Raw genomic sequence first — 19,002 nt, forward strand, 5'->3', positions numbered from 1 at the left:
CATAATAAAGGCCATATACGACAAGCCCTCAGCTAACCTCATAATTAATGGTGAAAAGCTGAAGCCCTTTGCTCTACGTTCAGGAACACGACAAGGTTGTCCCCTATCACCTCTGCTTTTCAACATAGTGTTGGAAGTCCTCGCCAGAGCTATCAGGCAAGAGAAAGAAATAAAAGGCATCCAAATTGGGAATGAAGAAGTTAAATTGTCACTCTTTGCAGATGACATGATGCTATACATAGAAAACCCTAAAGACGCCACCAAAAAGCTATTAGAAACAATCAATGAATATAGTAAAGTTGCTGGCTACAAAATCAACGTACAAAAGTCCATTGCTTTCCTATATACCAACAATGAAATCTCAGAAAAAGAGATAGAAAAAACAATTCCTTTTGCAATTGCAGCAAAAAGAATAAAATACCTAGGAATAAACTTAACCAAGGATGTGAAGGATTTATATGCTGAAAACTATAAGACATTTTTGAAAGAAATTGAAGAAGACACAAAGAAATGGAAAGACATTCCGTGCTCATGGATTGGAAGAATCAACATAGTTAAAATGGCCATATTACCCAAAGCCATATACAGATTTAATGCAATCCCCATTAAAATCCCAATGGCATTTTTTAAAGAAATAGAACAAAAAATCATCAGATTTGTTTGGAACCACAAAAGACCCCGAATAGCCAAAGCAATATTAAAAAAAAAGAACAATACTGGAGGTATCACACTCCCTGATTTTTCCTTGTACTACAGGGCTACAATAATCAAAACAGCTTGGTATTGGCGGAAAAACAGACTCATAGACCAATGGAATAGAATTGAGAACCCAGAAATAAAACCACATAAATATGGACAGATAATTTTTGACAAAGAAGCTAAAAACATACAATGGAGAAAAGACAGCCTCTTCAATAAATGGTGCTGGCAGAATTGGATAGCCACGTGCAAAAGAATGAAACTGGACTGCTATCTGTCACCATGTACCAAAATTAATTCAAAATGGATCAAAGACTTAAGCATAAGACCTGACACAATAAACTGCATTGAAGAAAACATAGGTACTAAACTTATGGACCTTGGGTTCAAAGAGCATTTTATGAATTTGACTCCAAAGGCAATGGAAGTAAAAACTAAAATAAACAAATGGGATTATATGAAACTGAAAAGCTTCTGCACAGCAAAAGAAACTATTGACAAAATAATGAGGCAACCAACTGAATGGGAGAAGATTTTCGCAAACAGTTCCTCTGATAAGGGGCTAATATCCAAAATATACAAGGAACTCATGAAACTCAACAACAAAAAAACAAACAACCCAATTGAAAAATGGACAGAGGACCTGAAGAGACATTTCTCCAAAGAGGATATACAAATGGCAAATAGACATATGAAAAAATGCTCAACATCGCTAATCATCAGAGAAATGCAAATGAAAACCACAATGAGATATCACCTCACCCCAGTCAGAATGGCTTTCATCAACAAAACAAATAGTAACAAGTGTTGGAGAGGCTGTGGAGAAAAAGGAACTCTCATACACTGTTGGTGGGAATGCAGACTGGTGCAGCCGCTATGGAAGGCGGTGTGGAGGTTCCTCAAGAAATTACAAATAGAATTACCATATGACCCAGCAATCGCTCTCCTGGGTATCTACCCCAAAAATATAAAAGCATTTCTCTACAGAGACACGTGTACTCCAATGTTCATTGCAGCTTTGTTTACGGTGGCTAAGACATGGAAACAACCAAAATGTCCTTCGATAGATGAATGGATAAAGAAGTTGTGGTACATATACACAATGGAATACTATTCGGCGTTAAGGAAAGATGATATAGGAGCATTTGTGACAACATGGATGGATCTCGAGAGAATAATGCTAAGTGAAATAAGTCAGACAGAAAAAGCAGAGAACCCTATGATTTCACTGATATGTGGTATATAAACCAAAAAGAACAAGACAAACAAATGAGAAACAAAAACTCATAGACACAGACAATAATTTAGTGGTTACCAGAGGGTAAGGGGGTGGGGGGTGGGTGATGAGGGTAAAGGGGATCAAATATATGGTGATGGAAGGAGAACTGACTCTGGGTGGTGAACACACAATGGGATTTATAGACAATGTAATACAGAATTGTACACCTGAAATCTATGTAAATTTACTAACAATTGTCACCCCAATAAAATTAATTAAAAAAAAAAAAAAAAAAGAAATCCTAAAATTCATATGGAATCTCAAAGGACCCTAAACAGCCAAAACAATCTTAAGAAAGAAAAACAAAGTTGGAAGTATCACACTTTCTGATTTCAAACATATTACAAAGCTACAGTAATAAAAACAGTGTGGTACTGGCATAAAAACAGACAAATAGACAAATGGAATAGAATAAAGATCCCAGAAATAAACCCTCACATATATGGTTCAATGATCTTTGGCAAGAGGGCCAAGACCACTCAATGGGGAAAAGACAGTCTCTTATACAAATGGTCTTGGGAAAACTGGACCACCACATGTAAAAAAAGGAAAACGGATCCTTATTTTACACCATATATGAAAAATGAATCAAGATGGATTAAAGACCTAAATGTAAGGCTTAACAACTATAAAACTTCTAAAAGAAAATATTGGGGCTCTTTCCCACTTGCAAGATGGCAGGTGAAAAAGCTGGGAAGCCGGACACTAGGGAGAAGAAACCTGAAGCCAAGAAGGCTGATGCTGGTGGCAGGTTAAGAAGGCTAACATCAAGGCCAAAATGCCTAAGAAGGGGAAGCCGTACTGTAGCCGAAACCCTGTCCAGGTCAGAGGAATCGGCAGGTATTCCCGATCAGCTATGTATTCCCGAAAGGCCATGTACAAGAGGAAGTACTCAGCAGCTACATCCAGGATTGAAAAGAAAAAGAAGGAGAAGGTTCTTGCTACTATCACAAGACCAGTTGGTGGTGACAGAATGGTGGCACTCGAGTGGTTAAACTTCGCAAAATGCCTAAATACTACCTTACTGAAGATGTGCCTCGAAAGCTATTGAGCCGCAGCAAGAAACCCTTCAGTCAGCACGTGAGAAAACTGCGGGCCAGCATGACTCCCGGGACCATTCTGATCATCCTCACTGGGCGCCATAAAGGCAAGAGGGTGGTTTTCCTGAAGCAGCTGAGCAGTGGCTTGCTACTTGTGACTGGACCTCTGTCCCTCCATCGAGTTCCTCTGCATAGAACACACCAGAAATTTGTCATTGCCACCTCCACCAAAATTGATATCAGTGGTGTGAAAATCCCCAAACATCTCACTGATACTTCAAGAAGAATAAGTTGCATAAGCCCAGACACCAGGAGGGGGAGATCTTCAACACAGACAAAGAGAAACACAAGATTACAGAGCAGCGCAAAATTGATCAGAAAGCCATGGACTCGCAAATTCTGCCAAAAATCAAAGCTGTTCCTCAGCTCCAGGGCTACTTCCACTCTGTTTGCTCTCACAAATGGGGTTTATCCTCACAAACTGGTGTTCTAAATTAATTACGAAGAACCTAATTAAATGCCTGAACTGTTAAAATAAATAAATAAATAAATAAATAAATAAATAAATAAATAAATAAATAAATGAAAATATTGGGGAAAAGCTTTGTGACATTATACTTGGCAATGATTTCTTGGATATGACACCAAAAGCACAAACAACAAAAACAAAAATAGACAAATGGGACTACATCAAACTTAAAAACTTTTGTGCCTCAAAGGAAACAATCAACAGAGTAAATAGGTAACTTACCAAATGAGCGAAAATATTCACAAACCATATGTCTGATAAGAAATTGATATCCAGAACATATAAAGAACTACAATTTTACAACAAAAATAACCCAATTAAAAACTAGACAAAGGATTTTAATAGTCATTTTTCCAAAGATGATATATAAATAGCCAACAAGCATATGAAAAGATGTTGAACATCACTAATCATCGAAGAAATGCAAATTAAAACCACAATGAGATATCACCTCACACCGATTAGGATGGCTCCTATCAAAAAAATAACAAATAACATGTTGGCGAGGATCTGGAGAAATCAGAACGCTTGTGCATTGTTGTGGAATTGTAAAACGGTGCAACCACTGTGGAAAACAGTAGGATGGTCTTAGGAAAATTAAAAATAGAACTACCGTATGATTCAGCAATCCCATTTTTGGGTATATACTTGTATCCAAAAGAATTGATAGCAGGGTATCAAAAAGATATTTTCACTGACATGTTCATTGCAGCATTATTCACAATAGCTGAGATGTGGAAGCAAACTAAATGTTCATTGACAAATGAATGGATAAACAAAATGTGGAAAAGACATACAATGGAATACTATTCAGTCTCAAAAAGGAAGGAAATCCTGTCACATGCTACAACACAGATGAACTTTGAGGACATAATGCTATGTGAATTAATCTAGCCATAAACACATAAATACTGTATGATTTCACTTATATGATGTATCTAAAGTGTCAAATTCATAGAAACTGAAAGTAGTATGGTGGTCACCAGAGGCTGGAGAAGTGGGGAGAAAGGGATCTATTGTTTAATGGGTATAGAGTTTCAGAATAGCAAGACAAAAAAGTGCTGGAGATCTGTTTCACAACAATGTGAATATACTTAACATTACTGAACTGTACTCTTAAAAATGGTTAAGATGGTAAATTTCATGTTATGTGTTTTTTAACCACATTTTAAAAATATTATACCTAGAATAGCCCAACAAGAATATTGTCAATTCTAACCATCCTCTTAGAAGCGAATATAGTTCCTAACAACATTTAATAAGTTTCTCCTGTAGCACTCACTTAGCCTGTAAAATATATATTTTAGAACACTGATCTCAGGAAATGTACTGTCAAATGAAAAATGAATGACTATGACCCTCAGTCTATACAGTAGAACCACATTACCATTCATGGTGATTATTTGGCTGTCAGTTCCACCAAAAGTAACACTCAAGCTCATTTTCAGTCATCTTTAGAGAACAAATACTTGAAGTGTGGCACATTTTTGTCTCTAAGAAAAATATTTAAAAGTTTAAATCTATCTGAAATGACCACTATAAATAATGCTACTAGTCTTATCCATGGGTAGGTTGCTTTTCACATCATGACTAAAGTAAGCCCCTCATGCCTAAACGGCCATTTATTCCTAGGTCCGGAAACTCTATTTGCCAAATTGCCAGTAAACAAAATACTATACTCACTGCCACTGAGCTAGTTCATATTTTAGCTGTTCGGCCACAAATTAGTGTATCATTTTTTTGGAAGAAATCAGTGCAATTCAGGGTTCATTTCTTTTATTATAACTGTAGGGACAAAATAGACTTCAGAAGCTTTTTTGCTGTTAAAATAAAGGCCTCTTAGCAGCATTTTATGCAATATGGAATTTTCTCTTCTTTTAAAAATATTGCTTATAAACATGCATCTTACCTGTTACCCATGGTAAAAATGCTGAAGTCATCCTTCACATTATCCTCTCCCTTAGAAGAAATCACTACGATCTGCTCATTCTACCAAATAATGTTAACACATCCATTCTTTTTGACCAACAACTGGTATTGAGCATGTTAAGAGTATAGACTCTGAAACAACATATCTTGGGTTTGAGTCTAAGGTCATCCACCTCTTAACTCTAATCTTCAGCAAAGTACTTAAACTATCGGCCACAGTTTCCTCAAAAACAGATTTAATAATAATTCCTATTGATATGATTAATGTATCAAAGGATTTATTCTGTGAAAAATTAATAATGTATTTGGCACATACTAACTGATCAATATTAGCTTTCACCAAGATTATCTCCATTATCAGTGTCATAGTTTCAAGTCCTGTGGTCTCATCACTGGAGAGCTGTAACAATCACTGAATTGGTCCATTTCAATTCCATCCTCCAAATACCCTCTAGAGTGACCAATCTAGAGTATCAATTTGACCACGTCACTCCTACACTTATAATCCATGCACAGCTTCCTGAAACTGACAAAAGACAAAAGATCCTAATATGGCAAACAAGCACTTCCATGAAAAGACACCATGTTATCTCTTCAGCCCTATCTTATGTCATCCAGCCTCTCACGTGACACTTTAACAGCCACAGATTATTTATGGTTCATAGACTATGTCATGCTGTATTGTGCCTTCATACAAGTGAAAACATGCTCTGCCCACCTGCATTTCTGTGATTGAAAGCTTATGGTATTAACCTAGGTAATTAACATTACCTACAACTATAGCTCATCTCATAACTAAACAATGTTTCTCCTCACTTTTGTAAAGTCTAATGAAGAATGGTCAGTCTTTCTCCATATTGTTGCCATACTATCTCAAACAGTTTTTTAGGTCATGTCAGCAGGCAGAGTAGGATGGTAGAGGCACTCCCACTTTTTGTTTAATTAAAGTTTATGGGGGTGACAATTGTTAGTAAAGTTACATACATTTCAGGGGTACAATTCTGTAATACGTCATCTATATATCACATTGTGTGTTCACCACCCAGTCAGTTCTCCTTCCATCACCATATATTTGATCTCCTTTACCCTCTTCTACCACCCCCCTCCCTCTTACCCTCGGGTAAACACTAAATTATTGTCTGTGTCTATGAGTTTTTGTTTCTTCATTTGTTTGTCTTGTTTTTTTGTTGTTTTCAATTTTATATACCACATATCAGTGAAATCACAAATCGAGAAATATGGTTCTTGACTTTTTCTGTCTGACTTATTTCGCTCAGCATAATAATCTCAAGATAAATCTATGTTGTCACAAATGATCCTATTTCATCTTTTCTTATGGCAGAATAGTTTTTCATTGTGTATATATACATAATGGCACACCCACTCTTAATGGCCTTAGCTAAGAAGTGACTTATGCTACTTTGACTAATTGTCTATTGGCCAGAATTCACCACACAGTCTAACCTAACTGCAAAGCAGGTTGTAAAATATAAAAGGGATAATTGGTGAGCACCAACTGTTTCTCCCCTACCTAATCTCCCATTTTTCTACAACATCGTTTATGGCTCAACACCTCAGCTCCATGATACTGGATCAGAGGTCTTGCCTATATGATCTCATAATGCTTTTTATAACTTTCCATTCATTGTACCAATATAATTTATGTTTTTGTTGGTCAGGCCAAACTATCATCCAGTGAACCCCTTGAACGTAAAGGTAATATCGTGCTTTTCTTTTAATCTAAAGTCTTAATAGAAAATAAACTTCTTTTGTCAAAAAGCTTATATTGTCAGTATTTTATTAAAGATTGTGATTTTTTGAAGACCATATTCTGTAAGCTTTTAAGTACATATTCTGTGATTGTCAGAATGGAAATTAATGACTAGGAAGAACTGAGAAAAAACTTCAGGGATTGTGTTTTATCCATTTCTTGGTCATAGCACCTGTCCAATTTCCTAGTATTGCATTATTGAGAATAAAAAGAGAGTCCTACATAGTGATCAAACGTTTTAATTTGCCAAAAGATAGTAATGATTCTTAAATCATATGGGCTCAATAATGTAACCTCAAACTATAATATATAAAGCACAAATTAACAAATGGGAAATTACAAAAACTCTATCATATTGGAAGACTTTAACACATATCTGTAGCGACTAATGAATCCAACGAATAAAAGTTTATCAAGAATAGAGAAGACTTGAATACAATGAATACGTTTGATCTAATGAACGTATAGGTAACATTGTATACAATGAGAGAATATATGTTTTCTGCAAGAACTTGAATAACATTATGAAAACTGACCATATTCTAACCTACAAAGTAAATGCCAATGCATTTTTTGTCTTCTTGGTTCATCTTTGTCCCTATGTCATCTATTCTCAACTTTACAACCAGAGTGATCCTGGGGAAACGTAAGTCATACCTCTCTTCTGATTTCTCCAATGGCTTCGCATCCCACTACAAATGAAAGCCTAAATCCATCTCATTACAGTAGCCCACAAGGCCTACTCACGTACCCCTCCAGCCAGCTTTGTCTATCCAATCTCATCTCCTTTGGCCTCCCTCACTCAGTGTGCTCCAGGTGCGTTGACCTCTGCTGTCCCATTAAAACAGTAAGCCTGATTCAACCTCTGAACTTTTCACTTGCTGTTTCTCCTGTCAGGATTCTTCCCACAGATATCTCAACACTTACTCACTCCTTCATCTCCTTTAGGTCATTTTTACAAATATTACTTTTTACTGAGGCCTTCAGCACCCTATGTATAACTCATTCTCTATTCTTCTTTCCGACTTCATTTTTCTTTAAATGATTTCACACCTCCTAAAATATTATATATTTTATCATCTGTCTCCCTTCACTAGAATGTAAACTCCTACAGCCTATAGTTTTTAGTCTGCTTTATTTATTGCTACTTCACTAGTGACTAGAGCAATTCATGGTATTTTGTGACTAGAGCAGTTCATGGTATTTTGTCTGTATGTAATAAATACTGGTTGAATAAATAAAGAATGAATGAATTTGAACATTTAAAATAACTTTTTTTGAACCTGAGATTCAAAATGGTGGAGTAAACACTGCTTGCCTGGTCCTATGAACACATCAAAATTATAACTAAATTATAGAACAATCAACCTGGAGAACCATCTGAAGTCTAGCTGAACAGACGTTTTATAACTAAAGATATAAAGAAGGCACGTCAAGACTAAGAAGGGACAGAGATGCGAAATGAGCTGGTCCCACATCCACATGTGGCGGTTGAAAATCAGGAGAGATCCATAAGAAAAGATATAATAGTGCCATTTGTGATAACATAGATGGATCTTGAGATTGTTATGCTAAGTGAAATAAGTCAGACAGAAAAAGTCGAGAACCGTATGATTTCATTGATATGTGGGATATAAAACTGAAAACAACAAAGGAACAAGACAAACAAATTAAAAAACAAAAACTCACAGACACAGACAATAATTTAGTGGTTACCAGAGGATAAGGGGGGAGGGAGATGGTAGATGAGGGTAAAAGTGATCAAATATATGGTGATGGAAGGAAAACTGACTCTGGGTGGTGAACACACAATGTGATATATAGATGATGTATTACAGAATTGTAGACCTGAAACCTATGTAACTTTACTAACAATTGTCACCCCAATAAAATTTAATTAAAAAAAATTTTGGGCCGGCCCGGTGGCTCAGGCGGTTAGAGCTCCATGCTCCTAGCTCTGAAGGCTGCCGGTTTGATTCCCACATGGGCCAGTGGGCTCTCAACACACGCACACACACACACACACACACACACACAAAAAGGCAAAAAAAATGTAAAAAAAAAAAATTTTTAATAATTATGTATGGTGTCAGATGGGTACTAGATTTATCAGGGTGGTAGATGGGAGAGGTTTGGGAGGCAAGGTGAAGGGATTAAGAAGTATAAACTGGTAGTTACAAAATAATCATGGGGATGTAAAGTACAGCATAGGGAATATAGTCAATAATATGGTTATAACTATGTATAGTGCCAGGTGGGTACTAGTCTAGTCAGAGGGATCACTTCTTAAATTATGTAAATGTCTAACCATATGCTGTATACCTGAAATAAATATAAAATAATATTGAATGTCAACTATAACTTAAAAAATTATAAAGAGGGAAATGTGAAGGGCAACAAGTGGTCCAAATTTCCAGGTATAAAACAAATAAGTCATGGGGATGTAATGTACATAAAGTCAATAATATTGTGATAGCATAGTACGGTGTCAGATGGTTGCTGGACTTATCATGGTGATCACTTCTTTAGGTGTATAAATGTTGGATAACTATTGTGTATATTTGAAACTCATAGAATACTGTACGCTAACTATATTTTTAATGAAAATCTTTCAAAAAAGAAATCGCTTTTTTATATAACCCTTGAGACAGAGAAAAAAAATCATAATGAAATTGTAAATTATTTCAAACTAAATGACCAACACTTACACTATCAAAACCATAGGCTATAACTAAAGTGGTACTTAGAGGAACTTTTATAGCCTTCAGTATGTATATTTAAAAAGATGAATCATTTAAAAATAATTAACCAGGCAAGGCATTCTTCAGTTAGATGCCTGGTTAATTATTTTTAAATGATTCATCTTTTTAAATATACATATGGATTTATATGTATATTTCATCTTTTTATATATACATAATTATATATATATATGTGTGTATATATATACACACACACACATTCACACACAGAGGGTGCCAAAAAAATGTATACATATTTTAAGAAAGGAAAAGACTATTAAAATTACACTCATGGAAACCACTTTGAGCACCTCTTGTAATTGCAGAAGTCAAAGGTGACTTGTATTCATCTTTTGTTATCGGTATATATTGAGTATTACAATTTGAATACAGTTTTTTCCTTTCTTAAAATGTGTATACATTTCCATATATATACATATACATATATACATATATATATGACTATAATAAACCTCCCCAAAATAGTATGGAGTAAATAATAAAGATCATAAATAAATAAAATAGAAGCAAAAGAGATTGACTAAGCGTCTTAAAACAATTATTTGTAAAGACCAATAACTTGCACAAATTTCTGGTAATATTAACAAATAAATCAGAGAAGGATAAATAGACATGATTAGGTATAAAAGAGATTACATAACTACAGATGCTACAGTGATTAAAAAGATAAAAAATGTTATGAATAATTTTGTTAATAAATTTAAAATATTAGATGACATAGGGAAAAGATTCTAGAAAAATGCAACCTGCCTAAATTGGTTTAATTAGAAAAAATGGCAAACCATAAAAACTCAGAATCAATAGTTTAAATTATCCTACCAAAAAACAAAAAAAACCCAAAAAACAAAAACAAACAAACAGAAAAACCACACTAGAATCAGATGGCTTTGCATGAAAATTCCAGAAACATGAAATAACAAAGAATTTCAATAATAAGCCAAATTTTCCAGTCGAGCACATAAAATATATACTTTCTCCAATTCATTTGGTGATAACATAATAATAGCAAAAAAAACTGAATAGTGTATTAAGAAGTTATAGGACTGGGCTCCTTGGGCAAATGGCTGATTGTAGGAGTGAGGTTGAAAATATACACAATGAGCCTGGAAGCATCTATCTTGGAGAGCCAGAAAGAAAGCAAGTGTTTGAAAAAACAAAATCAAACAAAGCAAAATAGCACAATGATTTAGGTGCGTCAAAGGAACATAGAAGACAACACTTGAGTGACAAAATAAATAGCATAGCATTGAATTCTAACTCAAAATATAAAATAAATATCCAGGAGTCTACAGTGATATAAATAAATGATTAAATAAACAAATAACGAAGGGTGAAGAAACAAGTAAGTCTCCTGTGAAGAATTCCAAATAAGTTGTATAAATCCTTGTCCCTCAAGGAGGGGGAACATAAGTCTCCGCTCCTTAATTGCGGACTGTCTATAGTGACTTTCTTCCAAAGACTGTAGTATGGAAAGTTCTGGTAACACTTCATGAATACAGATGCACTACTCATAAACAAACTGCCAGCAACCTGATAGGATGTCACCCCAATAAACTTTAATTTTAAAAAAATTGAAAAAAAAGAGAGACTATAGGAGGGGAAAACACATGATCATATAAACAGAGTAATAAAATATATTTGCTACAGAAGGCTCTGAAGTGCTAATAGTCTCTTGTAAATGTGCTGTTGGATACACGACCATTCATTTGTTGTTGGTTAAATTGATATAAATTCCTTTTGTAAATATGCTGTATTACACAATAAAAATGCGATGTGAAGAAAAATGGTTTTAGGGTTTGGCAGATTACTCAGAGATGGTCTGTGTCAGATGGAGACCTGCTTCTCTAGAGTAGAGGAGCTTATTTACAATAGTTACGGTGATATGGACATAACCCTCTAAGGACCTAACTACACTATGCTTTTAATACAATATCCATTTCCACCTCACCCATGCCGAGGTGTTTTTACAAAGTTAGAATAGTGTACACAAACCCAACAGAAACGGAAAACATGTCTTTAGCTGAGAAATTATCCACTGCCTTTCAGGCCATGGGAGAGACTATAAAAGATCCCTCCTAAACAGTCTTGGACGCCTTATAAAGATCCATGGCAGCTACTGCTTCTTCTCAGAGAATTTTTCTCCATTCTACCTCTACCTTCTCCATTGTGAACCTCCTAGAGATCACCTCATTTCCTCAGTTCCACCTGGCTGCCATTTACCTGGATTTTACTTCTTGGTCTAGCACCTTAGAGTTGAAAATCTGTTTACAGGGTCTACCTAGCTTCTCCCCAGGATGTAGCTTTTTGTATTCTTCCTTTATCTACATTCATTGCCCTGCCCAGGGACAAGTTATGCCCTGGCCCAGCGTCAGAACCTGCCCTGCACCTTCATGAGGCAGGAACGGGCATATGCACCTACTTTAGCTTAGCTCTTTTCACTGCACATTCACATAATTGTTGTGATACAAAACAACAACAAAAAAATAATGTGGATGGAGCCAAGTGCAAATATTGGTCCAACTGCAATATCAAAACAATAAAGTTAATATTAAAACTGTAAAGAATTTTTCTAGGCTATTTACCTATGAGTGAAATTACCGGATAAACCAAAAGCCAGAAAATAACCTTAAGTTAAATACAGATATTATGTCTTTTTATACAAATCATAGTTTCTCTAAATCCATAGCTTTTCACATTTGCAACTAAATGGATATTAAATAAATTTATATCTGGTCTTGGAAAGATAACTAGATCGTTTTATATTCAATCTAATAATATCTCTTTAAAATGGGGTTTAATGTTTATGACCTTTTTCAATAGGTTGGGAGGTAAACAAGGTCATATCTTTTTTATTTTTCAAATTGATTGCTTAAAACCTTGCATGTCCTTATTAGCAATATGTCCAATTTCTCCTTTTTGACGGCTTTAGCTTGCATTTACCAAGAAAAAGAGAGCTTACTTGGTGCAAAGAAATCAATTCTTCTTTCAAAATCTATTCACACAGATAGCCTGGTTATAATAACACTGTGGTGGTTTCATATGGAGTCACAGGTTGGACTCTGGTTCTCTGAGGTCTGATGGTTGCTTGTCCACTGCTGAGGTGAAGCCTTTGGTGGTTTTGATCCTTTAAGGCACACAGGGGTACCCTGTTCTAGGGCTCCAACTTTACTGTTGTGTGTTCACGCGTGTGTGTTCTTAATGTCATACTCCCATTCTCAGTCCTTGTTCTTCAAAGTAAAATGGGACCTCCTCAGAGATTGAGCACCTGTTTCCCAATTTTGTGATATAGGCCCAAGATACTTCTTTTGAATAAGAGTCCACTGATGAAAGTCCCCTAATAGCTTTCATGAATAAATGATTATCCTATTTTTCTTTTTTTTAATTTATTTTAAGTACAAATAGAGCTTAGACACTTAGGAGTCATTCTGGATTTGGACTGTATTCAGATTTTTGTCTGATTATTTCCAATTTTTTAACATTGCTTTTGATAATTACCAGAACATGTACAAACACCGTAAACAGATACCATAACAAATACAAATAGTTCTTGGTAAACATTCATCTCCCCTGTGAGTGAGCTTACAGCAGAGCAGCTTACTAACCCTGAGTTTTGAGTATGCCCTGGGCATCAGTTAGCTTGCTTTACAGACAGTGGAGAGTGTTAATTTGGTTATTCGGTTGAGTAGAAATAGGTTTCTTCCATGAGATCATGATACATTAAAATGACACATAAAGTATGACAGTACAAAATAAATCTGAACTAGGAGACACAGGTGTCCCTACATTTACAATCTTTCACTTAAGATGCCTTCACTTATCCCTGGTTAATATGTCTTACAAACGTTTTGGTTTGTATTAGTATGCAGATCATGCTTTACATAAAGTGAGCTTGGTGTGTTTTTTATAAATACTACTTAGCCTGAAAGACTAAGTCTTGATGTAGAGAGAAAGGCAGTTAGCAATGCTGAGGGTGGGGGGCAAAGAGTGAATGGGGGGGTCAGTCCTGAGCTGAAGTCTACTAGCAGGAATAAAACAAAAGGCAATTAGCAGTGCTTTCTCATCTCTTATTCCCTCGGTATAACATAGCTTTAGGCCTCCTTGTAAAAAACTGGTTGACAATCATGAAGCGACCTTGATGTTCTATCAATTTCAGATGACATGAGAGAGAAATCAGAGCTTTTTTACTTAATTGCATGGCCTTGGGTAAGTGACTCAAACTTTATGCAACTTGGTTACCTCACCTGAAAAGCAGTGCTGGCACCTACCTCTTTGTGAGGTTGTATTCATTTAATAAATCTAAAAAACATGCGTTAAACACATAGACAATGCTAGCAGTTGGTAGGCACTCAATAAATTATAGGTCACAACAGGATAATGTGCAAATGATTTGGAGCTACTTACATCTCTCGCACACTAGGTCATTAATATACATGTGTCACAACAGTTAAAGTCTCTGACAGACCTTGACCAGTCATCTGAGTGATGTCCACAGAATCCTCTCTCTTTCTCAAACTTCTGGCCATACTTAACAGCAAATTGTAACAAGGTCTTATAATGGAAGGCTCCTCCTCTCAAATTTAAAGATACCAAAGAGAACAGATTTTGGGATGCCAGAGTGAAGGTGACAGAGACTCCCTCTTCCAATTACTGAATTTACAAAGGATACAAAGTAAGACCAGTTCTGTAACTCTTGATCCCTTCAGCCTGATCAGCGACATAAAAATAGATCTAGAATGGAAGCAGCAACCCTTAAAAAAAAGAATAGGTCTATACGTTCAACCTGAATGAAGCTTGAGCTACAAAGAAGTTTTAGTGGTAAATGAAGTTTGGAGTTTTGATTAGTATATTGCATCTGGACCTTCTGATTACTGAATCGAGATTGTATTCGCCACCTAAAGTGACAATGGGACTCTCTATTACCTGAAAGTGAATGAACAAATACCCGTGAGATCTGTAAGAGATTTCAACGAAGAGTGGATGAAGATTACCCCATACTAGAAATGTTTCAAGAAACCCTGGGGGAAAGAAAAACAATTAAGTTGTATTTTTTCTTCCATTTTTTTTTATTGTGGTAAACTACACAAAAAATTTACCATTTTAACCATTTCTAAGTATAGGGTTCAGTGGAATTAAATGCATTCATAACATTGTGCCATCTTCACCACTATCAATCTCCAGAACTCTTCATCTTGGAAAACTGAAACTCTAAACCCATTAAACAATAATTCCCCATTCCTCCCTTCCCTACCAGCCCCTGGCAACCACCAGTTCTCTTTTGAATATGTCTTTTTCAAACAGATGGGTTACCCATAAATGGTGGAATCACTTCCAACTCTTCTCTTTTTTGTATCCACATATCTTAGTTGTTTCCAAACAGGCTTTATTAATGTTTTTCTATATAATAATTTTCCAAACTTTTTCTTGGAGTCATCGTCAAAAAATTATTCAGAATACAGTCAACTCTAACTTAATCTAGACTAATTACTTCTGATCTCTTTCCATTCAAAGCACTATTGATTACCACCACACTATCCTCATTTATGTACATAATCTACTATCCTTACATTTTTTTCTGATACTTCTCAGAAGATATGACAGGAAAGCGAAAAACACCTTACAAGACGTAATATTGCAGCATTAGCAGATATGCTGAGAAACTCAGGCATGTTTGGAAAATCATTTGGAAAAGTGAAAGAAAAATGGGGTGATAACAAAGCCACTTAAATGCTTAGCTTCAATAGGAAATAAGTTTGAGAACAGACCAAGAACAGAGTGAACGTTTTTCACTATAGATTCAGCAACACCGTATCTGGATTTTGCAGGGCACTCCAGATTTTTAATATTTTTCCTGGTTGTTCCCTTAGAACACATACTAGTTGGTCAGACCTTGTATCCCAAATTTGGGTTTGATGACATGCTGGTTGGCAGGAATCTAGCTTGGTAATGGCAAAACCAGCTGCATATTCAGTAAAATGGCAGCGGAAACATTATTTCAAAATATGCAGAGTTTTCAGTTTGGTGAAATTGCTCACTTCCAAATGAAATTTGACTATACTTCAGAGAAAGACAGTTCTACATATTTCCTGGGGAGAGACAAGGATATTCATGAGGATTGTATGTCAGACAAATAATACAGTATGGTGTGTGTGTGTGTGTGTCTGTGTGCACGTGCATGTGTGTGCACGTTGTGTGTATGTATGTTTTCAGACCATTTGGTACACTGCTTGCTTATTACAAAAAAAGTCAGAATGTGGATCATGTGAAAGATTGAATATGACAACAGCAGAGAACAAAAAGGAGTAAGATTTTTAAAATGGGAAAAAGTAAGCATATATACATACTTTAGAAATGCCTTTAATTGTTTTTATCTCTCTCTGTTTCTCTCACTGGAATTAGGAAATGGGAGTAAACATTGAAAATCATCAGGAAAACACCATAAATTTAAAAGGATATAATTAATAAAGGTTGAATTAAGAAGCATGGAATAACTGAAAATATTTTGCAGCAGGTCTATCAGTAATTAAAACCACGTCCTTTAAAATAATTTCTATGGGGTAGCCGGTTAGCTCAGTTGGTTAAAGCATGGTCTAATAATACCAAGGTTGCTGGTTCAATCCCCTCATGGGCCACTGTGAGCTGTGCCCTCCTAAAAAACAACAAACAAAAAACATCATAAAATGATTTCTATTTTAGTTTTGATGACGCCAAAGCACAACTTGAATGCATTTATTTTTCTTAAATTATTTGATCCTGCACTCAGAAACTTGACCAGAGATTGAAAAACAGATTTAGTTTTTCTCCTAAAAGGAAGCGTGTTCCTAACAGAGAAATGTACTCGGGGAAAGGCACAATGAAATGCACATCAATTCGGCCAACTAAAAATATATTAAAAACATAAAAAGACCCAAAGCATGCACAACACATGCAAATTATGTGCTCTCCCTCCCGGGTACACACAAAGTATTAAAACATATGACCAAAGAAATGTCCAGAGATTAAAATGAAAGTGATAGTGAACTGGTAAAATGATTCAAAACATTTTGAGAAAAATGGCAATAGATATTGAATAGAAGAATATATTGGGGAAAAATGTACTTCTCAAAATCTGCTTTCTCTGTCTTTCTTTATCAAAATTGGTTCTATCTTGTCAAGAAATGTTAAAAGGTTACCAGAAATCACAACTTCATTTAGTTCACTGTAGGGTGATGGTGTCAAAACAGAATGGTGGTGTTAATCAGTCTGATTCTATGCCAGCTATGAAAAATTGGTTGCTGCAAGGGTTACCACCGTGTTTCCCCGAAAGTAAGACCTAGCCAATCAGGTCTAATGTGTCTTTTGGAGCAAAAATTAATGTAAGATCCAGTCTTATATAAGACCCGGTCTTATAGTAAAATAAGTAAAATAATACCGGGTCTCATATTAATTTTTGCTCCAAAAGACGCATTAGAGCTGATTGTCTGGCTAGGTCTTATTTTTGGGGAAACACGGTAGCCTGTCCTTCAGTCTTAATTGTCAACCAAAGGAATCAATAACTTTTATTTGTCTTTTATTTTTTTCTCCTGACCTACCAACTATCCATGCATAATTGAGCTTTTATAATGTTTAAAGTAAATTTTACTTGTCCTCCACTTTAGTTTTCTCTCCATCATTCTGAAAATCCTGTATCCACTCTCTATACATGATGTCCCCTGGATCAACTTTCTCAAATGCCATCGTTAGCTTACTTTTAGCTTCCACAGGCAGTTCCTGTTCTCAACACTATCCACTGGCACACCAGTTTTTGTCTGTCAAGTTGTCGATTAAGAAGACTATATATAAGTTTCCCAACTCTAAGAACTGGGTGTCTAAAGATAAGGAGTTTAAAAGGAGTCCTGACAGTAAATGTCAAAGTGGCCAGAGTTTGAAAATATAGCAATGCAGCTTCATCTTCTTATTTTACCTAGAGAGATCATTTCCAGGCCTGTGACTCTTAGTATTTGATGGTCTTTATCACTGGGGATTAGCTGCCCTTTTGTACTTTGTTCCATGATGCTCTTTCAGATGACTTGGATAATTGAACTTCTGCCTTTTACTTCTAGGTCCCTAGTAGTTTATTTACGTATTGTGAAGCTGCGTAAATGTCTCAAAGTGAATTCACAAGAAGCCAGAGGTCACTCTTAGTGTTCCTCAGTCTTCAAATCTGGTTGTGAAGGTGCATTTGGAGAGGCATCAGAAATTTGTTTTCATCAGTCAATTAACACATGATCAGAACGTTGGTACTGCACTGAGAATCACAGCTCTCAGAAGTGGAAGCAAAACAAAACAAGGTGGTTTAGAACTGTTGTGTCAAGAATATACTGACGCCAGTTAAGGTTGACAACATTGGCTATTCATCGCCAATGGGACCAAAATCAGTGGCAATTAGAGCCTGCCGATAAGTGGACATGAAAGAAACACCATTTTCTTAGTCACCAGTAATGTGTTGAAGAGTAAGGAAGAAAATGGAGAATTTTTTATTCTCTTAGCAGCTGCTCTGATACAGCTACTTGCAATAGAGGTTGAGCCCTGAGAGACCTGAGAAGATGCTGCAGATCAGGCGTTTCTCAAACTTTAATTTGTACATGAATCACTACGGATGGTGTGGGGACAGAGCCAGGAGTGCAGTTTCCAGGCTCTCGGCCTCATGTGGAAAGATGCTGACTCAGGTAGTAAATGGCCATCAACTGTGATTGGATGGCCATCAGCTGTGGCTAGTTGGCCATCAGCTGTAAGCAGTGAGCCATTGGCCACTAATATAACTGCCGTGGCTACGCTAGCAGAAAATGGGGGGCTAGCAAGAAGATGGTGGCTGAGCTAGCAAGAGCGGATTGTAGTTAGCGTGGCGGAGTGTGGGTCGCAGATTGCAGAGAAGTGGACAGCACGTTGCGGATCGTGTGACTCCTGCTTCCTGTATCTCCAACCCAGCCGCCAGCAAGAATATAGTGGTATGACTCCCCTACCTATGGCTCTGTGGG

General features: G+C 36.1%; 1 pseudogene across 1 annotated transcript; it reads left to right on the forward strand.

Annotated features, from left to right (window-relative positions):
• The first annotated feature begins 2,652 nt into the window (after window positions 1–2,652).
• On the forward strand, window positions 2,653–3,511 carry LOC308494721 (large ribosomal subunit protein eL6-like; annotated as a pseudogene). The gene has a single exon. The product of its transcript is annotated as a large ribosomal subunit protein eL6-like (transcript).
• The last annotated feature ends 15,491 nt before the right edge of the window (window positions 3,512–19,002 follow it).

Source organism: Rhinolophus hipposideros (genome assembly GCF_964194185.1).
Source record: "Rhinolophus hipposideros genome assembly, chromosome: X".
Lineage (NCBI taxonomy): Eukaryota > Metazoa > Chordata > Mammalia > Chiroptera > Rhinolophidae > Rhinolophus > Rhinolophus hipposideros.